Source organism: Bombus terrestris, chromosome 3 (assembly GCF_910591885.1).
Source record: "Bombus terrestris chromosome 3, iyBomTerr1.2, whole genome shotgun sequence".
Classification (NCBI taxonomy): Eukaryota; Metazoa; Arthropoda; class Insecta; order Hymenoptera; family Apidae; genus Bombus; species Bombus terrestris.
The window spans coordinates 7,865,717-7,881,588 of record NC_063271.1 but is presented as its reverse complement, the minus strand read 5'-3'; the positions used below and the strand labels follow the sequence as shown (position 1 = coordinate 7,881,588).

The 15,872-nt window shown below is 36.8% G+C and overlaps 1 long non-coding RNA gene across 2 annotated transcripts; it reads right to left on the bottom strand.

The window, feature by feature from the left end:
• Positions 1-6,427: 6,427 nt before the first annotated feature.
• LOC125384775 lies at positions 6,428-12,145 on the bottom strand. 2 transcript variants are annotated; one of them, XR_007223537.1, is made up of 3 exons: positions 11,745-12,145; positions 7,823-8,242; positions 6,428-7,643 (listed from the first exon to the last, which is right to left on the bottom strand). It is a non-coding gene; the product is annotated as an uncharacterized LOC125384775 (long non-coding RNA). The 2 variants fall into 2 exon arrangements; XR_007223538.1 differs by having other exon boundaries at positions 11,861-12,145.
• Between the last annotated feature and the right edge of the window lie 3,727 nt (positions 12,146-15,872).

Here is a 15,872-nt window from a genome sequence, read left to right as displayed (position 1 = left end):
CACTTTCTGACCAGCATTTCACTTCTTACGAAAATGTACGAAAATGGCTCGATGACTGGTTTGCCTCAAGAGAGCGACAGTTTTTTTGGCGTGGCATCCACCAATTGCCAGACAGGTGGGAAAAATGTATAGCTAGCGATGGGCAATACTTCGAATTAAATATTTTGAATCATTTTCATACAATAAAGGTGTATTTTCTATACAAAAATTCCGGTTTCATATTTACATACCTGGTATGTCGAATAATACAGACCGAGGGTAGCCAATTTGAACATCTGAAAGTAAGCAGTTGCTGATTATTGAAACACAGAAATGTTTATAACTTTGAAACAAGATTAGATAGGACGCATGTTCGTATGAATCTCTTTCATTGTTTTCGTGCAGGTCCACGTGTTATGCTACAACCTGTATACTCACCTTTGACTCTCATTGCATAGATTCTTGCGAACGTATGCATTTTATTCTTCGAATATTTCGCTTGTCAGATGACAGCTTGTCAAAACACGTTGCAACCGTAGTCTAATTCAAACATTCTCGATTATTCGTACACGTCAGACTTTCCAACGAATCGAAGTCAAATCGAGTTGAGTCGATTCAACAGCGAGAATCCAGCCAGTTTATTCGCGACATTATCAGCCGAGGGAAAAGTGTCGACCGCTATTGGGTTACAGAGTGACCAGGTCGTAACCGGAAACTCTAAAGGGGATGTACAGGGACCGACGAATCGCCTGGAAGAACTTGAGCCGCGCGATTTTTCCACTGTCCACTTTATTCCCCTCCGTGTTTTCCTCCGTTGTTTACCGAGCTGGTAAATAGCCATATCGAGGCTGATTTAACGCTGACTCCGTTGTTCACGGCGCTCGTTAATATCAAGCGAAAAAAAATTTCATTCATCGCCGCTGAGTAATTTCTCTTTTTCTTCGTGCTTTTTATTGCCGTCGATAACGGCAGTTCGTTCGTTGCAATGATAAATTCACTGGTTTCGGAGGGGAAAGGTAGATAGCGGTGGCTGAAAGGTTGGTTATTAATGAAGATATTATGGAATATGGTAATAAGTTTCGCGCATTGTTATTAGGCACTGTCAAGATAAATTATTGTTTCGTTAAAAACGCGATCGAAGTACCTATATGTAGTATTTTGCACAATAATGTAATATCACTTTAATTGTTATCTCGATAATACCAATGAGAAGTTATTTCTATAACAATAGTTGTATTCACAGTTATAATTGTTTATTTATAATTACAGGAAGAAACATTACGATTCTAGGAATTTAATAAAAATTTAAAATTCTTTGTTATTTTTATTTTTTAATATATAGAACGATAATAAAGCGGTACTTAATCATCTCCGCATAAAACAGGCTAACTTTCTAACAGTAGAATTTTATAGTATCTTATTTAGTAATAAAAAAAGACACGGCCTTTTATATAATATGTTAAGACTTCATCGGATAACTATATATCATATGATATATAATGATCTCAATCATTAACACCATCCATCCTAAAGAATTTCCACGGTGAGTGGGTTCGATCGACCGCAACATGGCAATCCAATTCACGGCGCCACGTGTCAGCTTCTTTACCCCCAAGGAATCCAACAAACAAATCGTCCTAACGATTGCAATCAATCACACACGGTCCCTAATTCTTCTTAAAAGAATTCATCTCATCGCCATGGCAAACCAAACAGCGCCGCGATACGAAGACAGTAGGCTATTTTTCTTTAGTTCCATAAGCAATATAAAGCTTACGAACATTCAGGTCGTATATTTGATCGATAGATCTATCTAATTTTTCGAGCCTAATTACATCAAGGAATATTTATGCTTTTCGAGGTAAAAAATCTGTGGAATCATAAAAGATTATAATAATCGTAAGAAATCATTTTTTTGTGAACTCACAGATAACTTTTCCTGAAAAATATAATTGTTCCGATCGTGTCACTTTCGAGATACACGTGCGATATAGAGAAACATTTTGTACAAGATACAGAAAACTCACCGAGAATAAATATTTTAGAATACAACTCTAACTTAATACTTGATAAGTAAGCTTGTAGTGTTCAAATACATTCTTCCTGGAAAATATACTTCCTTCGATCGTGCCGCATTTGTAACACACACACATGTGGTATAGTAATAATATTTCTTTAATAAGGTGCGGAATAAAGTACAGAAAACACATCTTAGAGAATAAATATTTTAGCGTATAATTTTAACCTAATAATTAAGAATGCATGGAAAGTTGGCTGCGGATTATTTGACTATTAGGTTGAGAAACACTGATCTGCACCATACCATGGACAGAGAAAAGAGCAAAGAGCAAAGAGCAGAAATAAGATTATTCCAGGCTGGCGGCGAGTTCTTGATTCACGCGACCTCGTAAGAAGTTGAATCGTCGATCCGTCGATTCCGCGCGTAATGGGTTATGGGTATGGGCAGGCTAGGGTAGGGTGGAGTTTCCAATCACTTAGCTAATCACGCTAGTCAGCCAGCCACTCATCCAGTCAGCCAGACGAGCCGTTGTTCTTCCGTTTATCAGACATGCCGGAACAAGGTCCCCGCCTGATTCCTCAGGGCGTGTACCGGCGTCGCTAACTCGACTTAATGGCCCGCTAGCCACCGCCATTGCCACCCCTTTGTGTACGTGATTGCGGCGAAGAAAAGATAGCGGTTTATCGTGGCAACCTGACGCACTGCGGGTATCAGAATCGTGAACGTTACCGCGGAATGTTCCCTTGCTCGATTATAATTAACTGTTTGTTGCCCCACCGCCGCTAATTACTTGCTTCGTGTGCTTGGTGATCGACCGTTGTACTTGTTTATGATACTACATCGAGTCGATATAGAATCGAGTTATAATCGAAACTAACCTTGCTACGATCTTTGAATTTTTATATTTCGATCTTGCTTTCGTTTTAGCGAAAGATTTTAAACACTGTATCAATTATACCAATATGTTATATTATTGATTTGGTTTACATCAATTTTTAAATATTGATCCTCTTGATATATTTAGCAATGTCGGACGACAAATTGTTCGAACGAATGAAAAGCGATAAATAAATACAGATATATTATAGATGTTTACATGTAGCCATTAATTGTAAAAAAGCGAAATTTATTTGTAGAATCACTTCGTAAATACGTGACAAAATACACACGGTATAGTTCATACAATGCATTTTACGCGATCAACAGCTACTACGTTTATTGTTATCATAAAATTCTTCCTACTATTTCCAAACAACAAGACAAGCTCTCAACGTGTATCAATCATTCTGGTTAATAAATAAAATTAAAACGAATTAACAGGAAAGAAACCGACACTGAATACACGCGAGTAGGTTAAAATTTCGGTCTCACGGATTTACAATACAAACACACCGCGTTTTTTGCAAAAACAGGAAACTTCGAAGGAAAAAATGAAAGAAAAAAGGAAGTTAAAATCCGCAGTGTGATCCTGCCGGCTCTGTTTCGAGGCGAAACGAGCCTTAAAAGTTTCTCGTGGTTGATTTTCACATGGTAGCATTCGCTCTATTTGGCCATTATAGTCAATAAACAAAATTAGAATTAACACGAAAAGGAAAACTAACACGTGAGTAGCTTAAAATTTCCATCTCACGTACATGTGTATCTACGATAGAAGCACATCGCGTTTTCCTAAAAACTACAAACTTCGAAGGAAAAAATAAAAAGAAAAAAGAAGAAGATAGGAAAAATACTGTAATTCGCAGAGTGGCACGAACGGCAAAATCGTCCTTCTGATCCTGTTTCGAGACGTAAACGGGCCTTAAAAATTTCTCTTCGTTGGCTTTCAATGTCGCGCGTACACGTCCCCGTGTCGCATTCGCGCTCGTTGGCCGCCGTATCTGCTCCACTTGGACTGAATAAGTTTACGGTCCCGAGCGGAGCGGAAGTGGTGAGGCCGTTCGGCGGCAGCGGAAAAGGGGAGGGATCGATGGTCGGGGGTTGCTGGCTCTGGACCGACAGCGTCGTCGGTGGCTTTGAAAGATACGCTTAATAAAGCCGGCTAGCACTCTCGCCGCGGCACAGTCGTGCTCTAATATCAACGCAAATGCGACTGTTTTGTATGCTAATTGACTCATATACATACGTACGTCGCTCGTCCTACATCGCCGGCCGCTAAATAGATATAGCCGATGCGTGCAGCCAGTGGAGCCGACCTGCCCGCTAGCCTGTGTAGTACGGGATAGGACATGCCTGGGGAATGAAGCCCATTTGCGTCCACGCGCTTGTAACTTCGCGTCAGCCTCTTTTCCATGTTTCGTTGACAGCCTTCGGACGCGTGCATCCCGGCAATGACGATCCGTGATTTACTTGCGGTGAGATGGATGCCTGCTGGTAGAGATACGTAGTAGTTGGTCCTCGTAAGTTACGGATTTTTTCTCCCTTTTTTTTTTTTTTTTTTTTGGAAGCTGATTTATTTTGGAAACGTAGTACAGTTATATGTACATATTTATATCTAAGCTCTATTTATTGGAATGGCTTTCTTTAGTTTTATTTATTTAACCCTTTAACAACATAACTGAGAAGAATAAAATAGAGGATTATAAGCTTCGCATGATAAATATTATCATACGTGAAACAATTATTAATATCTGTTTGATATTTACGGTTGAAAATGTGTACCTTTTGTATGTGACAATAGGGATGTAAGTAATTGTGTATTGTGTATCAGAATGTTAAGTATATTAATTAAACACTGAATATGAGAAACTTCTCTGAAGCTGTAAAACAATCGGTGGCACTATCTAGCGAACACAAGTGCAACTGAAGTCGCTCTGTTCCGAGAAACTCGATGCCACTACTGTCGGATTATTCCACGGTTTACTCCTTAAATCACATAATAATTCAATCTTCTCGGAATACAGGTTTTCTGGTAAATTATAGTGCAACTTGAATTGTTAAATTGCGACATAGCTTTCAGGGAGAGGATTTTTTAGGGAAAGAGAGAAACGAGTGAAACACACGAGATAATCTTTTTTCATCAGATTGCATTTTCTATGAAAAAGAAAAAAAACAATTTCATTTAGGGTATTTTATTACAATGCGAAATAGTTTGAAGAAGTACAATTGCATATATAGTTTTTATGACGCAACGCTTTTACATATAATTAATAATGCAATGCGATATTTAAAATTATTAGACTGCAGACATTTATGGAAAATTTTAATACATAGGATGAAATCCTATAGATAGAATAATAGAAAATACATAGGATGAAACAAATTTGTATAGAAGTTGCATTTCATTAAAAATATAAATTGGTATAAGTATCTACAGTGTATTAATTATGGATTAATTTTTTCATCGAATCATTTCAGACTCGTTGTCATTTTTAATCGTCTCTTTCGAAGTAGAAAGTTTAACAAAACACGATATTGCATATCTATTTAATTTCTACATCATCTGCTGAAGCAGCATATGCATTGCAGTACTTAAATTTTGCAAAATTCAGACGAATGTAAATTCCTATCTAAATGTATGTATATTTAAAGCTGCTTGCTTTTTCGAGGATTTTGTTCCTATTCATAAAGTTGATTTAAAAGTTGAACTTGTACGATATCGTAGTTTTGCCGTTTCTCTCACAATTTGCTCGAAAGATTTAACGATTGTACACGAGGACGATAATTCTGTTACTCGTTTTTCGTCATTATCAAAACCCACCGATCAAAATTATGCTGATAAATTGTGACACACGTTTGTGCAGCTGCTCCGCATACGTTTAACATGTCCGCATTACGACACAGCAGTCGCATTCCGTTTTGAAACCGAATCAACGCGTTAATGCGCTCGCTGTATTATTACACGTAACACTGCCGCAAATAATAATTAAGAGGGTGGCCACAATTTATTCGTCGTTCCAGTAAACAAGTAAAACCCCTACTGATTTCACTGCCGCTGCAATTTGCATTTCTACCAAGCGATAAAGTAGATTATTTCGCAAATAAATTAGAATTTCAGGGGCGACTAGATTACGTAAAGCTTTCTCAAATACAGATTGAACTTTTTCACTTTTGTTCCTCTTTTCCTTAATTTTTCATACCATTAAACATTTAACTACGTTAATAGTTGTATAATAATAATAAAAACTTCAATACCCCCTACTTAATAAATAAAAAAAATAAAAAATAAATAGACGCAGCGAGTCGACTTCTAAGCTATATATTTCATACGAAGACACTTCATTGATAGAATTTTTTTACAGAGTCAAAGATTCCGTGGATCAACTCGTATTTCTCCATCGTCATAAAATTTCCCAAACGTAAGAAAAAAGAGAAAAGATCGTTACTCAACTTCCTCAACAATCCAAAATCATTTTTTCGACAACGACAAAAGCAGCACCGAGACATACAAACTGTTAGGATCGGAACAAGATTAAACGAATCAACATTGAACCATCGAAAACACGTTGAATATTGTCATACGTCAGAAAGCACAGACACAAATGTCAATGACCAATGCGGGAATCTCGTGATTCTTCAAGCACGATTAAGCGAGCAGTTGGTTAGCGGCAATCTTAAACGTAATACGCGGTTAACGATCGACGATGGTTGTTCCTTTATTCATAACGGACGCCAAAGCGCGTTCCATTATGCGTCGGACGCCGGTGAGCTCGAACAGGAGGAAACCAAGCATGTCAGCACGGACTCGCCTCATTTTACATCCCAATAAACCGGTATTAGCCGCCGCAATAAATACTCCTCCTGCATTGTTTGCGCCAATAGAACGGCCTCATCCGTCTGCCGATTAAAGCTGACGGTGCAAGAGCGTCCGAGTGACCCGATGCGAGTCCGCAATTAATGTTATTTTCACGGCGCAACTTGTTCGAGGCAATTAAGGCGTTATTGATGAGCAGAGAGTCAGTGATGCAACTCGACGAAGAAGTTGCTTTGTTATCAGTAACGAAGGTCGATGATGTTCCAAGATATAAGCGACGTTGTAACGAAAGGATAATGGATTATCGATAAACATTTTAATATTTCAATATTTTTTTCTTAAGTTATCGACGAATTCAATTCGATAAATTAATCCGATAGATTCGACGAATCAAATTCGAGAAATTAAACAGAAAAGATATAAGTGGCGTTGTAAGGAAAAGATAACAGGTCATCGATAAATGTTTTAATATTTCAAAAGATATCTTTGTGCGTCTTCTATCGTTGTCTATTACGTTCGTTTATCAATACTGTTAAACTAGTAAATTTATTTATTCCTGTATTCATTCTGATGTTATTTTGATATCCTTTATGATTATCGTTGAAAGAGTACTTGAGAAAAATTGATCGTAAGTAGAACGTAAGAAAAAATATTGCTTATACTGGATCGTAAATGGAAATGTTGATACGTGTATGTGTATGACGGTAGACAATTTATGTTGTAGACACATGTTGATAATTGTAATTACTATTAGTTTTAGTAACTGTTAGAAGCGGTATAAAGATTCCACTATGTTTTTAATCATACCGTGTATGTTATTTTACCAATTAGTAACGCTGTATCCATGATTTAACAGATACTTGTATGTTGCAACGGAAATAAAATATTTGTCGGATCTTCCTGGATGGAACACACAATTTTACATCGTATTGCAAATATCAATTCGAAGTTACCCTAAAACAAACAAAAGCTAGGAGAAATGCTCGATTCGAAAAACCTAGTGCAGCAACTGCTCGATCAGCCAGATTTGTTCGCTCGTTCGCGAAAGGAAGAAAAAAAAAGAGAGAGAGTGAGAGAGAGAGAGAGAGAGAGGGAGGGAGGAGGAGGCGAAAGGTTAGAAGCAGAGAATTCACCTGTTATCGTCGCTAGCAGGTTGCTCAGCACTTCCGTTTGTTTTCCGAGCCGTTTTCCGAGTCATCTGGCCAGCTTGTTTGACCGATTTAATCCCAGAGATCGGCCGGTAACTACGTTAGTTTTAACGAGCCACCATAAAGGACGATCCAAATTTATAGAATGGACGGTAATGGTCGTCCACTTTCCAACTGCAATCTGGCCGCGGATCAGAATTCACTCGATTCATTTGAATTTCCAGAGAGTGTCCTGAATAGAAACCACGGTTTGAATGGAATATTAATAACTTCAACCGGCACACACCAGGTATATAATCATTCATATTCATGTTTTTCTTTTTTCTTTCCTCTTCTCTCTCCTTTTTTTCTTTCTTTCTTTTTTTAACTCGGTTTCCACACCCCGTTCCTATTTCCCGTTCGATTCTGGAACAGTGACGAATCCGGGTATCAATTTTTCCCGCGTTTCACTCGCTATTGATTGATGGTATTCTCTAAATAGCCCCGTTTGCTGCGTATCACACGATTTTTGCCCGCGACGAGCCTCGCCTGGAAAAATTTCCCCGTGATAAATGCACCTCGTTAATTCTACGATCTTTTACGGCTCTTGGAGGAGACACACAGTTCAGCTTCGCCGTAAATTTCCTCCTACTTTATACGTCACCCTCTTCTTCTCTCTTTGTTAGCCTTAAAAATTTTATCTATGGGATTGTAGCTCGTTTAATAGTACAGCAGCTGCTTCCGGAGAAGATTAACTCGAATTTTCTTTTTCGCCGGCTGAAATTTCATGTGGTTTAGGAGTTGCAGGTTGTTTAGAATATGGTCTTTGTATCTGATGATAGTTGTAGCGGATACGATGGTTTACTAGATGCGCGTTAAATTATTCTCTCGATTAATTTAATTTCATTTGTCAAATTAATTTTTCTATGATTATTATATTTGAATTAACGCTGGAAACATTATGAGCAAACATTTTTACAGAATTGTTCTTTAAGAAAATTGATGTATGAGAATTGTAAAACTATTTTTCTATAAAAAGTGGAAAGCTGATTTATCATGACCATCTCTTGTGCACTTAGATTTAATTATCGTTTCATCTATTTCGTATTAAAATACACCTCTTTAATCGTCAAGTGACATTAAAATCAGAAAACCTACAAAAATATGAATTTTTATAAATTTAAATTCCTATCTTGTGTCTTTCTATCTCATTTGCTAGAATGTATTAGCAAACACAAATGAAGCGAACGAAACATTATCACGAGATTAAAAACAGTCTACGTCTTCCGATTACATCGGACAGTCGTTCGTATCGTCTGACCACGCACGGTCGTTACTACTGGCGTAGTCCTTCGGTTCGCGACTCGCCGATAAAAATACTCCATAAAATATCCCCGTAACGGTCGTAACCGTGTCGATTCAACGGACTGGCCGGATATCGTCGACGATGCGTCTACCATGTTCAGTGCCACCGCCGCGATACGTACCGCTCGTTATGCATTCCCTTCAGAGGGCCGCGATATTAGGTCACGCCGATAAACGTTTCGATCTCGTGGACGACGACTTTATATTCCTGTCGTATTATTGCCGGTGAAGTCGTCGAAGAAACGTTCCCCACGTCGATCGTTTTTTATGATTTCGAAAAAGGCGATTAACGATTTAGTTCGCGCGGCTGTCGAGCGATCGAGTTACCAAACAGGATGCACGAACGACGTGTGAATCGAGTTACGCGATAAAACTCGACGCTTCAATGGCACGTGAAAATACCATGTTACTTCGATGTTTCATTTTGCCAACTCTTTCTTTTCTTCCTCCGTTTCACTTTTATTCGCTAGCGATAAAAATGGGCGGAATGTGTTTCTTGGTTGTTGATTTTTTGGTTGCAAGTGCGAAACTTCCCCCTCGGTGGCGTTACGGATTAGTACGTGTTGGATGTCACTGGATGCGAGGCAACATCACACAGAAAAAGCACGATAAAGTCCCTATCCTTGTTGCGAAAGAATCCAGGCCAAGCGAAATGATAGATTCGCATTACAAAGTGGTTTTCAATCACTTGGAGTCGAGTGACTCGACTAGCGACGAGAAGCGTAAAAACTTCATAAAATACATCAAATAAATGGCAGGTTTCTATTCGCTAATGTGATTTCGAACGATTGTTTGGCTAATCTGAACAGGAGGACGAAGATCGCAGTTTCTGATTTCGTCGATTTCTTGAATATTTTCGATGAAAGCTTCCTCCAATTATTTATACGTATCGTAAATGTTTTCACCACAGAAACGTTTATCGATAGCATTTCGAAAACGTCATACGTAATTTGAGAAGAAATAACGTTTCCGATTTCTTAAGTGTTTTTAAATTGTTTATAGAATGGTGTTTTCATTACAGAGATATTAATTGATGGCATTTTGAAATCGAGTTAACTTTTAATCATTTAAAATTGCAATTGCTTCAGAGAGCTCGGTTTGATAGTACTTTGAGAAGCTTCTTCGTTTGTATCCACAGACAGCATTGGCGACTATTACGGAACCGCGTCTCGTCGTAATTCTCTTTCACATTACGATTATAATTACGAAATGTAGCGTCCGCGGAAACTTCATTTAAAAATGCCCGTCCCTGGGGTCACGACTGTGCAACTTAGTAATTATTAGAATTATTACGGTCCAGCCCCAATGGCCCAAAAGTTTTTCCTCGTCCTAATTACAATATAGAATTTTACCTAACGAAATTGCAAACGGAATTTGTACGATTGCTTCAAACGAAGTATCATTTTCATGCCATTCGTGTATGATGGCTTTGCCAGTTTTACTAACATCGTCACTTTTACATAAAATTATTAACCCCGCTGCGATTGTGTTTTTCCGATTACCAAATTTCTTAAATTTGAGAAAAATAAAATAATACGAATTAAAGTAACGATATAAAGTTAGAAATATGAAGTAAAATATGAATTAATACGCAATTTATTATCATTAAATATATTCTTAGGATTATACGTCAGTAGAAATATTAGTGCGAATATATAGCATTATCGTACGTTAATATAGAAATATAATGATTAAGTTTTCGATAAGAAGAATTTTAGTTTTTTATTTTTAATCGATGGATGTTAAAATGATAGGTAGAAATTTAAAAAATATCTCAACTTATCATTTTATTGTACTTTCGTAATCACGTTCGTCATTATATTAATTAAGCATGTTACTAAATTTGTAATTTTTCTAAGTAATTGGAAAGAATCAAAATTGCAAGTCCAGATAACGTGTATTAAACATCCTTCATTATTCTCTCACAGAGTTCATACATCTATTCACTATGAAATTGCAAAATTATACTGGTCGTAAGTTATGCAAATCATTAAGTTCCCTTAGTCTATCTAAACCGAAGTTAGTGTCAACGTTTCAACGAGAACCCTTAGAACGTCTTATTACTCAAGCTGTAGCTATGTATGGTAGGATTAATAACGTTCATCAAGAACTGATTTACTCGAAATTGCCACAAGAATTAGATACAAATAATACCAAAATCTGTTTTCTACTATTACACTAGCGCTCGTAAATATCGTGATCCTTCACTCGTAAATAAAACAATATGTAGAAAGTCTCTCGAGTGCCTAAAATTTTGAAATTGATATCGTACAGTAGAAAACAAAATATTACAAAATATTCATCGGTCTAAGCGAACGATCAGCAGCTGTAAATCTTCCATTAAAGTAGAAAGAAGATTGGATATCCGTGAACATACTAAACTTTGTCTTCTAAATAGACAAATCTCAAGGCCTACGTTAAATATGCAAATTCTCGAAACCTCAGTTTGTTTTCCAAACCATCCTTTACAAATGTTACACAAGTAATGGAACGATTATTTAATTATTATTTAATAAATTCAAGATAGCGTATATTGTGATCACGGCTCGTATTATTTACATACGTCGCCAACATATAAAGAAACTGGAGCCAAAAATCGCGCGTGATATACCGAAGGGTCAGTTGCCATACTCAACTCCCACAACTCGCAGACACCTCGTTAACCCGAACAGAAATCACCTAAGCTCGAACTCGACAAAGAAACGGTCGTCCTCCAACGAAGAAACATGTGAAAAACAATCGAATCAACGAGGTAGCTAGCTGATGAACGCTTGACGCCTGGCACATGCAATTTATACGTTGCCAGCGACGGATGGCGTGGCACTGTTATCAAGCCAAGGGTTCGTCGGTTCGAACCCCCAGCCGACGCCTAGATGGAGACGCGCAGGTCCGTGCAGCGTCCCGGAAAGCCGAAAACACGAGCGGCTCGTGCTACGGGTTCGTGTCTCTGGACGAACGCCTGACGCCGCGCTGGCCGCAAGCGTAAAGCCGTGCTCGCAGCACCCTCCACGAAGCGCTGCCACCTCTTCGGCGACATCCACCACGGTCGGTAACCAGCCTGGATCCCCTTTTGCTTCGACGAGGCTGCCACGCACAGCAAAACCGGCCTGGAACCCTTTCTAGCGGCCAGAAAGGTCGCGTTGCTAGCTTCCCTCCGGCTTCTAGGCTTAGTTTAGAATGTTCAGTGGTGTGACCCGGCCAGGCGCTCGTCAGCTGAGTTTTGGTTCGTGTCCGAGGATTATTGATCCAATCCTTCTCGGCGATTCAGTAAGCATAACAAATCACGTATTTACTGTCCCTGCTTCACGGCTACGATTCTTCGCGTACTTTTCGGTGGAATCATATTTAGCTGGGAGTAAGCCGTATACTTTTTTTTCGTTGTTCTTCGTTTTGTTGGTTCTTCGTGGTTGTAACGATTGCGTTGAAGTTGGAGATGGCTTTGAACGGGAGCGTGGGTAGTAGAGGTTCGACGCCGACGCAGATACTCGTGCGAATAAAGGAGTATCCGGGGAATGTTAACATTTCCGCTCATAAGTATCTAGATATTTTCGTTGCTTTGCAACGAGATACGAAGTTCGCTGAGATGGATAAATTAATGGTAAATTGTTTCCTTTATGGGTAGAGGAAACGTTTGTCGTCTTCAAATGTTGTACACTTTATTTCATCTGTTCCGAGGGTATTCTGAAAGGGAATAGTTGTTTAAGGTTGTTTTATTAATAGAATATTGAAATTAAATACACGAGTCGTTGATATATCCACTGGCTTCAATTTTACTGTTTTAATTAATTACTAGTTTTACAATTCTTGTAGTTTATGTCCATACAACCTGCTCTATATTTCTGTATCATAAGAACTTTTTAATCTGTGTATAGTTGAGAAACTAAATGATCCAAGAATAAAGATTATTTTAAATAGCAAAAGTGTTTCATAATGTTTGGACGCTAACATAATCGACATCAACTTTGTTATCGCGGATTAGTTTCTAATTGTACGTTAACGACATAAAATTCTTGTCAGACTTATCAAACAGATAAATCTTATCGTTAGTCTTTGCATTCGTAATTCCGTAACTAAATTATATGTTGTAAAAATCAAAAAAATGTCTGAATACTTTTGAGCGACAGCTTGTGCCCGTCTATCACTTTTGCTCGAGCCAAATGTTGTAGATGTTGTTTTATTCGTGCCCGACAGTAAGCGAATTGAAAGATTTCGATTCGATGGATGATTTAAAAATAGGAAGGGCAGAAATCGAGGTAGATGTTTGGCATTGATGAAATTATAGTGGAAAGAAAACGTAATAAGTATGCGTTTTCCAGTTCACTGGACTGGGTAAATTCTACGTTATATAAATTATGTGAAAATTCGATTAATTTAATATTCTGTATGCACAAATCTATTTACTTTCTTCGCAAAATCTATCAAATTATTTATTTTGTACTTTCATATCTAGTCTTTGCAAAATTTGAAGCTTCCCTTACTAATATGTAATAATATGAGATCACAAAATTTCTATCTCGTGGTTGTATTATTACCTGGTGGAATACCTGATTACACGACGATGTAATATCATAAATAATAAATTTCACATTTTGGTAGATGTTATGGAACCAAAGTATACGTACTTAACCCAAGAATTTGATGGGACTGATGCTTTAAATGCTGTTATATTCACTGTGTCGCTTTCTACTGATATTAATTCTACATACATTAAACATATTTGTAACAAATTGACCCATATACGTGTTAAATTATTATATAGAGGTACCATTTATATGAAACTCTCGTTTGTATGAAATTAAACAGATCAGTGCCTTTTGATTCGCTTACTTGTTAATAACGCTTTGAATGTTAATATCACTTGTATTTCTTGAAATATAAAGCGAGCTTAGAGTACTATTACGTAATGTATGTAGCTTTTAATTCAAGTTAAACTACATTAAAAAGACATTGCATTTACCACGAACAATTATTAGTGTGTTTTTTTTATTATTGTGTCCTTTAATAATTAAAAAAATATATATTATTTTTTAACGTAAGGAGAAGTCGTTGTTATTCTTTCTTAACAAATTGAATTTGCCATTTGGTATTACAATTTACCCTAATTACGCGAACAATTATTACAGATGTTACTGCGTGGTCTTCATTCCCAAATGTATGAACAATTAAGGCTATCGATGATCTTACTATTACATGTATACATTCTTGATTATATCACGTCGTGACTGTTAATTTGTAATACACTGATTACACATTTACTATATAGCGTTGACTTCGATCGATCCTATCAATTTTTCTATAATAATATCTATAAACATCTGCGAAATTAATTCTATTTTAGAATTACCTCGCTTAATTATTATTTGCTTAATTCTTTTATTACGATCCTTCATTACAGCCGACATTTTCGTACACGAATTTTTTTCATTGCCTTAACGTGTAAAATTACCCTATATATATATCGCACATATATTTTCTGAAACCCTAAATATACATGTAAATATCGTATACATAAATATAGATATATATCTTCTCTTCATCTGAATGTAAAGTGTGTCGATGAATTTTCTAATAATATCCCATGTGATACATATACATATATTTTGATTACCGATGAGACTAAAAGATTAGTCCGTACGTAGATGATAAATGTAACAAAGATTATAGACTATGACCGTATTCAGATGATTTAATGTCAAGTGTAGTTACGTATGAGAAACTCAGTCCTATACAACTGGTGTTCATTAAGTCAGTTCGCAATAAATTTGCGTCAGTTCGGTGAGTTAAGTTCTCTTTTTCGTTATCTAGATAGCCGATATAACTGACATACAGCACAACACATTCGTCATTTTAGTCATTTTTATTACTGGCTCAAGCCTTTCCCGAACATTTAATCTCTGTAGTCTATCGTGTCTGTATATTGGGACACATCGACGATATCAACGAATTATTCATCGTGAAAATCTGGCAAAATGGAATTTCGTAGAGGAAAAGTTGTAAGTGAAATATTTCTTTATTTGACAAAAATATAAAGAAGAAGAACAGATAATTCAATGTTCGATGTGTCGGTGTTTTCTTGTTACAAAACTGCTGGAATTACTATACTTTTTCATTTCCAGCCAAAACAACGCGTCCTTTATTCATTTTATTTTTGAAGAAATGATAAATGAACATAGTGATGCGTTTAGGTTTGGAATTTATTGATTATTAATTTGTATCCAAGAAAGAAAACAAAATACCATGAGATTAAATAAGTGTTTATACATTTCAAATGTGCAATTGAGATCAATTCGATAATACAATAAATCACAAGTAAATAACAAGGTAAAAAAGATTAAATAAAATTACATTCAATTTTTCTCATGAAATAAACTAACCTGTTACAATTACAGATTACGCTTACTTCGGAAAAAATTATTTCGGGAAACATTTATCCAATTACAAGATACCAAGTAAATTACGAAATTGCTCCATTTAATATCTAAATCATAAAATAACACGAAGAAAAATCATTCGCGGCTTCAAATTAACCAACTCACTATAATTATTAAGAAATAAAATTTGACCAAATATTTTGCCGGATATTTTATTCGAATCTGCGGTACTTTAAAAATATAACGAGTCCACCTGTACACTCACACTGATTGCCATGTGAAAGCCAAAAGAATTAAACCGTGGCCCACACAGAAGCCCC